The 11,082-nt window shown below is 35.0% G+C and overlaps 1 non-coding gene across 1 annotated transcript; it reads right to left on the bottom strand.

Moving 5' to 3' along the window:
• Positions 1-6,018: 6,018 nt before the first annotated feature.
• On the bottom strand, positions 6,019-6,126 carry LOC145564770 (small nucleolar RNA R71). The gene has a single exon (XR_014094901.1). It is a non-coding gene; the product is annotated as a small nucleolar RNA R71 (small nucleolar RNA).
• Between the last annotated feature and the right edge of the window lie 4,956 nt (positions 6,127-11,082).

Raw genomic sequence — 11,082 nt, 5'->3', positions numbered from 1 at the left:
GTTCCATGCTCCATTCTGACTCTAGAACTTCGTTGCCAATAAGAACCTGTCAAACACATCAAAGCTAATAGACAAAGGTTAAAGCCCTTATGGGTTTGCTTAGGTTCCTTGAGTCATCATCAAAACTTAAGATCAACACTGTTCTTATCTCTCTTCTCATTGTAATTATTAACATCAAAATCAAGGTCATTTTCGTCATCTGAGTCTTGAATAATAATTGACTTGTAGAGCGGATTTGGATTTCTAGTAGCTCTCTTCCCAGCATTTGGATCTTCAGGTGTTGGTTGTAACCATTCAAACTCATCCTCATCTGGAAATTCAATAAGAGTATAATCATGGAACATTCTTTGGTAGGTTTTAATTTTATGCTTCTTATTCTTTGCTGTTTTAAACTCATGTAAGTACTGGTAGTCTTCCTCATCTGGATTAGTTGGCGTCATAATCTTTTCAAACCTCTCTACAGTATCGTCACTTTGAGTTTCACTCTCATCTTCAGACACAACAATGGGGTTGTTCCTAATATCATTACTCACGCTTTCAGACGTGATTACTGAGTCGCTCATCCTTTTTCTACGTTAACCCAACGCAACGAACATTCAAAAAGCATAACACAAGTACATCATAGAAGTAAATCAATTAGAACATAATTATAACATGTTAAATAAATAAGAAAATAACACTTCATGTGATAATTAAATGCAAGAGAGAAAAAAAAATATGTATGATGTATGCATGCATTCCCTTTTTAAGTCTACCCAACACTCACCAAGTAGAAGAAAAAAAAATTTTCAAATTTGTTTTAAATAAAATGGTTTAAAACATATTTAGTTTCAAATGGATAAAAAAAAAATTGTCATTAAAATTAAAATTTTAAATCATTGAATAGGCGCCTAAGTCATACTAAGCTAATTGGCTTTAGTGGTAATTAAATCTAACCTAAGCTCCCATATACCACTTTGTAACACCCCAATTATTCTCTCTTAAAAACCTGTGAGAAACCTGTATATAACCTGAACAATTTCAAGAGAATTACTGGTGTGCTACCGCCACGTGTTCAAACATTAAGGCTATCTCAGAAATTTGCAGCGGTAAACCAAAACAGTTTTGAATAAACCTCAAAACAAAGGAATTGAATCACAATAAGTATTACAAGTTGGAACCATTAAGGCCCTTATTAAAAACCCAATAAAAGTAGTAAGTGATTAAATTCAGAGTTCCAATAAAATAAAACTCAAAAGAACTAGTGTCAACTAAAAACGAATTAAAATAAATTCAAACTTTGCAAAATAAATAATATGGAAACAACCAACTCTCTACTCAAGATCCCACAACCCTGATGAATGCTGCATGTGTAAGAACCTGTGGTTATTCTGCTCCCCAATATTACAAGTGTAAAAATTTGGATCGTCACAGGGTCATTGAAAGGCGAAGGCCATGACCAAAGAAAGACACAGACAAAAGCACGCAGTCAGCAAAGCTGAGTCCATACAAGCTGCGAAAACAAATTGAGAAAATACCTAACATGCTACTAATATTCAAGTACAAGTACCATTATATATAGACTCAATTCACGACTCGATTATCAAATTTATTAAGACCTCACTAAATAATATTAACTGACTCGTTTATTTATTTCATTGGATTTAGCAATAGACAAGGTTGTCCAACCCATGTCCCATTTGGAACATCAATAAAGAAAAACCCCAGGCCTCCTTTCGGAAACATCAATAAACATCCAACGACCACGGGCGCGACTCCGTGACCGTAGTTAGTATGAGATCTCACCTAACTCCTAGTTTTAGAAAAAATAATATTTGAAAGAGGAGACTCGTAGATAAGACGGCCTCGATAAAAGTACACGGCTAATACCCCATGTACCCCAACCCCTGATTGTCATTACTCCAGATGTGCACCATTCCAGAGTTTTATTGCTCATCCATCTTGCACTTTACGTGATTTACAGGTTTAGACTCAGTGATGACTCTTATACATATCAATACAAACATCCCAAAAGCAATTCAATCAAACATGGCAAATTCTCAATTTAGATTCTTAATTTATTAGTGACAAACAACATTTATTAGTTATTCCTCGGTGTATAAACACCTTGAGTGCATAAAAGCACCCCAAAACCTTAACCTCGTCTTACAAGACTTGAATTTCTCTTTTACTCATCCTGTTTACATAATCCTGAACAAGTAATAATTTGATTTTTACACCAATCACATACCTTTGCCTTTAAGCGCACCTTGCATAAATAAAGCACAAATAATACTTGCAATATAAACTAGTGCACATCATTTGAAATTCACAATGTATAATCAGACAATTTAACCTAGTCAATCCTATACATGATACTAAGTTCTCGATCCGTCCTAAAACATGCACCTACAAGCAAGGTTTCGTATCTTGTACGTACCTTGTGTAAACAATCCGGTTGGCCACTTTAAAACTAGAAGTCGCCTTCTACAAAGTCCTCTCCTAAACCAAACAATTAGGAATAAATCAATACCAAAGCAATTAAAATCACAGCAATACTAAACTACTTTAAAACCTCTTAAATTACCAAAATAAAGTCTTTAGATTGTCCCCAAAAATCAAAGTTAGTAATATAACATCCCAACTTTAAGTTTACATGTTAGAATTATGAAAATATAGTGTTTTATATCAAATTACAGCAGCTTTAAAGTGGGTAATTAAATCTGGAATTTTGTTTTAAATATATAAAATAACCCCGTAGGCATAATTACTTGAAATAGTCATTATATAGCAAGTTAGTGTGTTAAAAACCCAAGAATATATCAATTCAATGCAATTAAAGGCTTCAAAATAAAAGGTATGAAATCTGAAAATTATTTTTAAAGTTAGAATATTAAGTTCAAAGCTTTTTCAATCATAAAATACTCACAATAATTTATTTTATAGGTGTAGAAGCATAAAAACATGAAATTAACACTACTTTGAAACTTGAAACTAATATACAACCAAAATAATCATATTTTGACATACTTTGAACATAGAATAATTAAGTAATTTGTTTAGTACGTTATTAAGCCTTAAAACATGAAAAATCAGCACTTTAAACCCTAAATTCATACATACCGAAATCTAAAAATTAATATAATAATTTAAACATGTTAAAACCCATAAATTTATAATCTTTTGTAATTTATACATACTATTAAAGCCTAATAACAATAATTTTATAATTGAAATCAAATAAAAATTGAGTCTTTAAATCAAAATAACAAGAAATAAAGGAAGAGAAATAGGGGGAAGGAGAAGGGAGGAAGGCGAACTGCAGGGAGGGAGGTCGGCTGCTGGGCGGCGCGGCGGTCAGAGGGGCGGCGGCTGCTGGGCGGCGCGGCAGTGCTGGGCAGCGGTGCAAGGGTTTGTGTTTTTTTTTCTTTTCTTGCTGAATGTCGTGAAGAGGGAGGAAGAAGAAAGTGAGGGTTTTCCTTTTTTTTTTCTTTAATCCCACGTGAAAGAGGAGTAGGGGAATTAAGGTGGGTTTGTTTTTTATAAAAGTTGGGCCTAAATTCCTAACCCAAGTAGAATTAGGAGTAGGAACTTGCAATTTGGGCTTGAATAAGAGGAATTAAGTGTTTGGGCTAATCACAACTTAGTAGTTTTAGTTTGAAAATAATTAAAATCTTAATACTTTACCTCAAATAAAATTCATACTTATAAAATAAGAAAAATATAAAAGTATTTGTAAAATAAATACTAAATAAATACATTATTATTAAATTGAAAATATGGGGGATTACAAAGGGAGAGATCGTTCCTGGTGGAGCAGGCGCTCCTTCATCTCCTTAAACATTATGCCAAGTTTTATAACATGCAAGGAGCAGGCATGCACCATAGCTGGAGCGGACGCTCCGAATTAAAATTCTACATTCCGCCAAGTTTAGAGACTTGCGAGGAGAGGGCATGCAGCATAGCTGGAGCGGGCGCTCCTAGCTACTCCAAACATTCTACCTCTGCCTGACCTGCTTGGAGTCAGCGTGCACCTTATGTGGTGCGGGCGCTCCTCCATGGCATTTTGAATGTGCCGATTTTCTGAAGAATAGAGGAGTGGGTGCGCATTTATAAGGAGCGGGTGCTCCAAGATATGCAGTGGGCACTCTTGTTTACGAGGGCAAGTGCTCCTCACCGTAATTCTGTTTTCTTAATGGATTTTCCTATGTAATATATGGGGGTATAAATGCCACCCTTGACTTCATTTTTACGGACCCTTCTTCTCCCTTGACTCTCCGATATTAGTGCATAGTTTTGCTCTCCCTTTATTTAGATTCTAAAAATTTTAATCATTTTGTAAGTTTTAATTGTAATTTGTTCTATGAATTTCAATAATTATTCTCAACCTTGAAGTATCAATTAGTAATCTCTTTCTCTCTCCTTTATTATTCAATTTTCTTATTTTATATTTGATTAATCATATTTCTTGTTTAATCTTTGGTAATTTTTCTTGCATGTTCAATCCATTCTTGTTTTCTCTCTCTACTAGCATATTTGAATTCATGATAACCCTAGATTTAATTGTTAGCTTGTTTTCCACCATGTTTAGTGAGTAGCTCCTTAGTTAGGGGTTGGATGAAAACCCAACCAAGCCATGGTTAATTGACTTGGATTTTGTTTTGTTTACTTTGGGTTGATGTCTCTTTGTGCCTGAATCAATTATGGCATGTGTATTTTTGTGGCCACTTCATGCTCATGTGTTCATTTCCTTATTCACGTTGAAAGATGGGGTCTGGTAATGGGTCCTTTCTTGTTCAATTAGATTATGCTACCTTCATGATTTTGATGTTTGGTATAATTCAATAGGATGATTTAGTGTGGTAATTAGGTGAGAAATCCCAATTATTTATGCTTCATGCTATTTTGGAACGATTGAGAGATAAAACCGAGCTAGAAACCCGCTTCCTACCATATCATTGAGACTTACTCCTTATCATGTTAGTGTTTGATCTAGGGAATATTTATGTTGTGACATTGAAATAAGAAAGTTTCAAGTTCCTATTCTATCACCCATGTACGTTGATCATTTTATCCGTGTTATTGACTATTTGGTTTAGTTGGTGTTGAATCCCGTTTCCCCTAGCATTCATCTCTATAGAAGTTAACTAATTAAACCCTTATTTGTGACTGAATTAGCTTACAACTATTTCATACTCTTGGCGTTCTTTACCCATTCCTTGTGGATACGAGCCTCTACATACCCTAGACTTTTCTTAAGTTGGTTTAAGTAGAAACATTGTTTGGCTTAGGGTGATAGTCAAACGACCGATTTTCCCTCTACTAAAATGGTGTCGTTGCCAGGGAATGACGTTAAGCATTGAGTTACTTGTGAAATATGTGAGACTAGTTCATTTTCTTGTTTTTTTTTTCTTTGACTAACCTACTAATCTCCCATCTAGTTTTCTTTGTTTTATTCCCAAACACAACAATAGGACACTTTCTCTACTGCCGTTGAACCTTGAGCTTTAAAAGGAAGTAGGGGATAATTGAAGGGAAAAGAGGGCGATAACTAGTGGTGCTACTTCGAGTGAGCCACAAGTAGTAGTTGAGTCCGACCACTCTAGTTCTAATGATTACGTGGAGACACCATTTCACTTGAATCACCAAGAACAAATTCTCCAACTTCTACTCCCTTTCACCAATTTGAAATGGCTCTTCCGTACAAGATATTGAGAGAATTTGGTGTTCCTCCACCATATAAAGAAGCGAGTGGGATTGCTACTTCAAATATCGAGGCAAACAATTTTGAGACAAAGCCCACCCTTATCATCTTGATTGAAAGTAACCAATTCTACGGGGCGAACCATAAGGACCCTATTTCTCATCATAAACATTCACACGATATTGTAGCACCGTGAAGGCGAATGGTGTGACCCACGATTATATCTTGTTGAGCATGTTCAAGTTCTCTCTCTCAGGGAAGGCATCTACATTGATAATATGGAACGAGTTTACTTCAGCGTTTGTTGGGAGGTTCAGTCCTCTTGGGAAAATGGCGGAGTTAAGATCCAAGATTTCAAATTTTCAACAAGAGCCCGCTAAGTCTCTTTGTGATGCTTGGGAGAGATTTAAGAGCTATCAACAACAATGTCCACACCATGCAATTGAACATTGACTCTTGCTACATGGGTTCTAAAGGGGCCTCTTGAGATCGGAGCGCATACAATTGGATGGGGCATCTAGTGGACCGCTCTTAAATAAGCTACCAACGGAAGCACTTAAAATCATTGAATATGTATTTTAAAACTACACCGATTGGAGTGGCAATGACCGGAGCACCTCGAAGAAAAGAGGAAGGTATGAAGTTAACGCTATTAATATGCTTAGTTTAAAATTTAATGCCTTATATTCTAAATTTGATCAATTGCAATCTTCACCCCCTCCTATCTCCCCTCACCATAACTCACATGCATCTAACTCTTCAAATGATAATGTGTCTATGCAATTAATGTCTTGTGATGTGTGTGGTGATGAAGGCCATATGACTTTCGATTGTCCCTTGTTGAATGAACAAAGTTCCCCTTCCTCTTCTATGTAACAAGTCAATAATGTGCATGTCAACCCTAGGTATAACCCCTACTCCAACACCTACAATGAGGGATGGAAACATCACCCTAATTTTAGTTGGGAAAGTTGCCAAAACCAAGGGAAAAGTAGTGGTCAAGGGAATGTGCACTATCAAGGTCAAGCTTGTGGCAGTGGTAACTATGAGTCTAATAATCAAATAAATTATAGAAATGAGAATAGGTACCGAAAAAAAGGTCAATACTCTTCCACTCACAACTCACCCGATTTTAATGGAGGTGCAAGACCAACTCTAGCTCCTATTCCTAGCACTACTACAAAATGTAGAATAAGAAAAGCAAGATACACAACGCTTAACTTAGATAGGAGATATGTGGGATTATATAGAAAGCCTATCTTAGTTAACCGATCTATTTGATTTTTTTAATTTTATTAAATTATGATTTTATTATATAGAATGCATATCTTAGTAAACCGTTCTATTTGATATATCCAAATTTTACAATTGCAATATAGATCTCCCTTCTTAGTTAACCATTTTATATAGTTAACATTATTTTTTAAAAAATAAAAAGAAATATTCCAACATACCAAAAGGCCCAAAATTCTAACCCAAACTCCTCTTTCCTTTTACGATAGCCGTCATTCTCAAATAACTTCTCCTGCCTCTTCATTTCCTCATATCTCTTGCACTTCTATCCTCCTCTGAAACCCTTACTCCTTTCTCTTCTACCTTTATTCCTCAATGTCCAATCCTAAAAATCTCCGAGTTGACATCTGATTAACTTTCTCTCCGTTGTCTTCTTCCTCTATTTACAATTATCCTATTTGTTGCATCGCTTTGTTTTCCAACCCCAACTCTGATGCAGAACGTTGCGCCAAAGATTGATCCATTGCAATTTTTGTTTTGCTTTGTTAATGGTCGCAAGTTGTTGCTGGTTAATTAGGGTTTTACTTTATCAGGTAGGTGGTGGCTGCAAACGGTGGTATAAAATTGATTCTGGTGGGTTGTGTGAGGTGGTTAGAGAAGTGTATTTAAATTCTCAATTATTAATTTTAGATATACAACTTTTATCATTTGATTTTTATGTTATGATTAGGATTATGATTTCTGATTTTTCATCTTTGATTTGTGGGTGTTTGCTGCGGCTTCACTATTTTAATGCACTATTGGTGGAGGCGCTGTGATGGTTAGTTGAGGTTGGTGGAGACGTTGCGGTGGTTGAAATTGGTGGAGGCGATGCTAATGGTTCAAGTTGGGGGAAGTGCTGTTGATGGTTAAGGTTGTTGACACGTCGCTGCGGTTGAATTAAATTATTGAGATTGAGGTGGTATCTAAATTTAAGGGGAATTCAAGTTGCACTTTAGAAGTAGTTACTTGTTAGTAGTTTAGCACATTGATAATTATTAAGTTAGATTATAGAATTGTATCAAAATGTAATGGAGATGTAATTATTTGAATATAAAGGATAATAAAAGTTCTTTTAAATTTTATATTTGACCTATACAATTTCAATTTGATTCATTAATTAATGGTATTGATTATTATATATGCGTGCAACCTCTGTGATGCAAAATTATTGTTTTTTTTAAATCAACAAAGAAAACGGTTATCTTAAGCTAACCGTTCTCTTTTATTCATTTTATATAAGCATATGAAATTGGAAAGAGAACAGTTATTTCATGCATATAGAACGCCTCTTATACCCGTCCTCTTTTTCCTATCATATTGAACGCCTCTTATAACCGTTTTGTAAAATTTACACATCGCATAGCAGAAGGACGCCTTTGAGGCGTTCTATAAGGCTTATTTCATCTATTCTCTATTCCCTTTATTATAGTAGTGTAGATCACCACTTTAATCAAATTAAAGCTCCCCCTCCTCCTAAGTCTAGTTTTGAAAGCATGATGGAGCAATTTATCAATACCCAAACTAAAAAGACAAATGACTTAGAGGAAAGCTTAAAACAAATGCAAACCCACAATAAAAGGTTGGAAAATAAAATGGCCCAAATAGCTAGTGTCCTTAAAGGTAAGTCTAGTACCTCATTGCCTAGTAAATGTCTAGATCCTAGAAAGAAAGCTAATGCCATAGTTACTAGAAGTGGGAAAATCTTGGGGGAAGTCCAAGGGAAGGGAATGAAACATGACTTAGAAGGTGAGAAGTCAAAAGAAAGAGGGATTGAGATGAGTATTCTCATGGAGAGTTGAGAGTTAAAAAAGAAAAAGAGAAACAGAAAGAGAAAAGAGAAAAATAAAGAGAAAGAAGTTGAGAAAGAAAAAAAAAGAGAGTGAAGTCCCACTTTGTGTTGCAAAGCTTCCTTTTCCGGGAAGGTTTACTAGGTCTAGAATTGATGAAAATTTTTCTAAATTTTTAGAGGTCATGAGAAAGATTTATGTTAAGATTCCATTCATAGATGATATAAAACAAATGCCAACTTATGCTAAATTTCTCAAGGATATCTTGGAAACGATTAATATGCCGGAAAATTGCAGTGCAATTATTCAAAATAAGTTGCCCACTAAGCTTAAAGTCCCATTAGTTTTTCTATTCCATGTGCTATTGGTGAAATGGTAATTGATCATGCTTTGTGTAATCTAGGTTCTAGCATAAGCTTGATGCCCCTATGTATGTGCAAAAGACTTGGTGTAACACCCTAGAAATTCCTTTCTTTTGAAATACCTGTTTTGCCCTGTTTAAAACTTTAAATAAGAACATCTAAGATATTACCGCCACCGTGAAAACGGATAAGGCAACTATTAACGACATACATCGGAAGACTCTGCTTTAAAATATTTTAAAATGACTCACCTTCAAAAAGTTAACTCACGAAAGTAAAGTTAACCCAAAGTAAAACAAAGTCAAACCTACAACTTGGAACCATTGTAGGCCCTTAATAAAACAATCCATTTTAAAAACCTTCACGTTAGTCTCGCAATAGAAATATCATAGAATAAATAAAAGCAATAACACATCATATACTTATGGAAACTAGCATGATTCTCTCTTCACTCATGCCCATCATGAATATGCTTCATCACCTGAAAAGCTTCTTTCTACTTGTTTCCATTACTCTCCATTAAAAATGGGTCATCATAGGGCCAAGGTAAAAAGAGCCCAACAAACACACAAACACACAATCAGCAAATCTGAGTACATAAGCGTATTTAAACACACTAACATGCATTTACCTATCAACACACAACTTAACTTGTTGCAGCTACTTTTCAAGCATACAACATTCAACAAAATTTCTTAATTTATTTATTTTTCATTACGCATTGAACGGGTTTCCCCCCTAACCCGGCCCAATAAAGGGGTACTAAAACGTGAGCTAACCGTGCCAGTATAAAAGAACCACTCGTAAGTGGTGGAATTCCTGTGCATAACAATAAAAGGAATGTACAGCGTCCTATACTCCAGTAGAAGTTATGGTCAAATATAAAGTCACATAACCTCCCCCATATGTTCATACTCAAGGTATATACGTTCCAAGAGTTTTGGTGCGTAATTTCTTTCAGTTTACGTTCTTTACAATTTATTAACTTGGTGATGACTCTCAAATCATAACAACATCAAACATCGTGACTATTCAAACAATTAAATACTTTAATTTAATTCTTGAATAATTAGTGTCCATATAATATATAATGTTGAACCCTTTTAAAATTTACCTCAGTGCCAAAGACACCATGAAAGCTTAATGCGCCTAAAATCCTATCCCTCGGTGTTAAAAACACCTTAAGTGCACTAAGGCACCAACATATATTTTAGTTTGAATTCGGCCAACATTACCAACAACTTGGATATTGTTCCTTGTATGGGTGGTTGTTCAAATAGATACTTTATCGGATATTTTTTTGAAATCACATGAGTGGTGCGGGGTAGCATATAATGTCGTAGTTTTTTAGTTGCCCACACTAATGCTAAACTTGTTTTTTCCAATGTGCTAAAACTGGTAGACTTCTGAGATAATCTTTAATTTTCTCAAAGGCCTCTTAGCATCAATCATCTCATTCATGTTTTTCCTATTTTTTCAATTTTTTAAATATTGGCTCACAAGTCATTGTCAACTTATTGATAAATCAACTGATGTACAGTAGTTTGCCAAGAAACCCCCTAATTTATTTTTTATTAGAGGGGAAGGCATATCAACAATTACCTTTATTTTAGACGCATCGATCTCAATACTGCATGTGCTTACTACGTATCCGAGTAACTTGCCAGAACTTACTCCAAAAGCGCATTTTTGTGGATTCAATCGCATTTTATATTCTTGTACACGAGTGAAGATTTTGCGTAAAGCTTTTATGTGTCGTATTCTATCTTTGGACTTGACAATCATATCATCCACATACACATCTATTTCTTTATGCATCATATCATGTAAAAGAGTCATAGCCGTTCTTTGGTACGTAGGTCCTGCATTTTTTAGACCAAAAGGCATGACTATATAGAAATATGTACCCCAAGGGGTGATAAAGCTTGTCTTTTCTTCGTCTTTTTTTTACAATAGTATTTGGTTGTAACCTACG

The sequence above is a fragment of the Chenopodium album genome, chromosome 1, assembly GCF_948465745.1.
Source record: "Chenopodium album chromosome 1, dcCheAlbu1.1, whole genome shotgun sequence".
Lineage (NCBI taxonomy): Eukaryota > Viridiplantae > Streptophyta > Magnoliopsida > Caryophyllales > Amaranthaceae > Chenopodium > Chenopodium album.
Note: the sequence above shows the minus strand (reverse complement) of the source record. Positions and strands in the feature narration are given on the sequence as shown.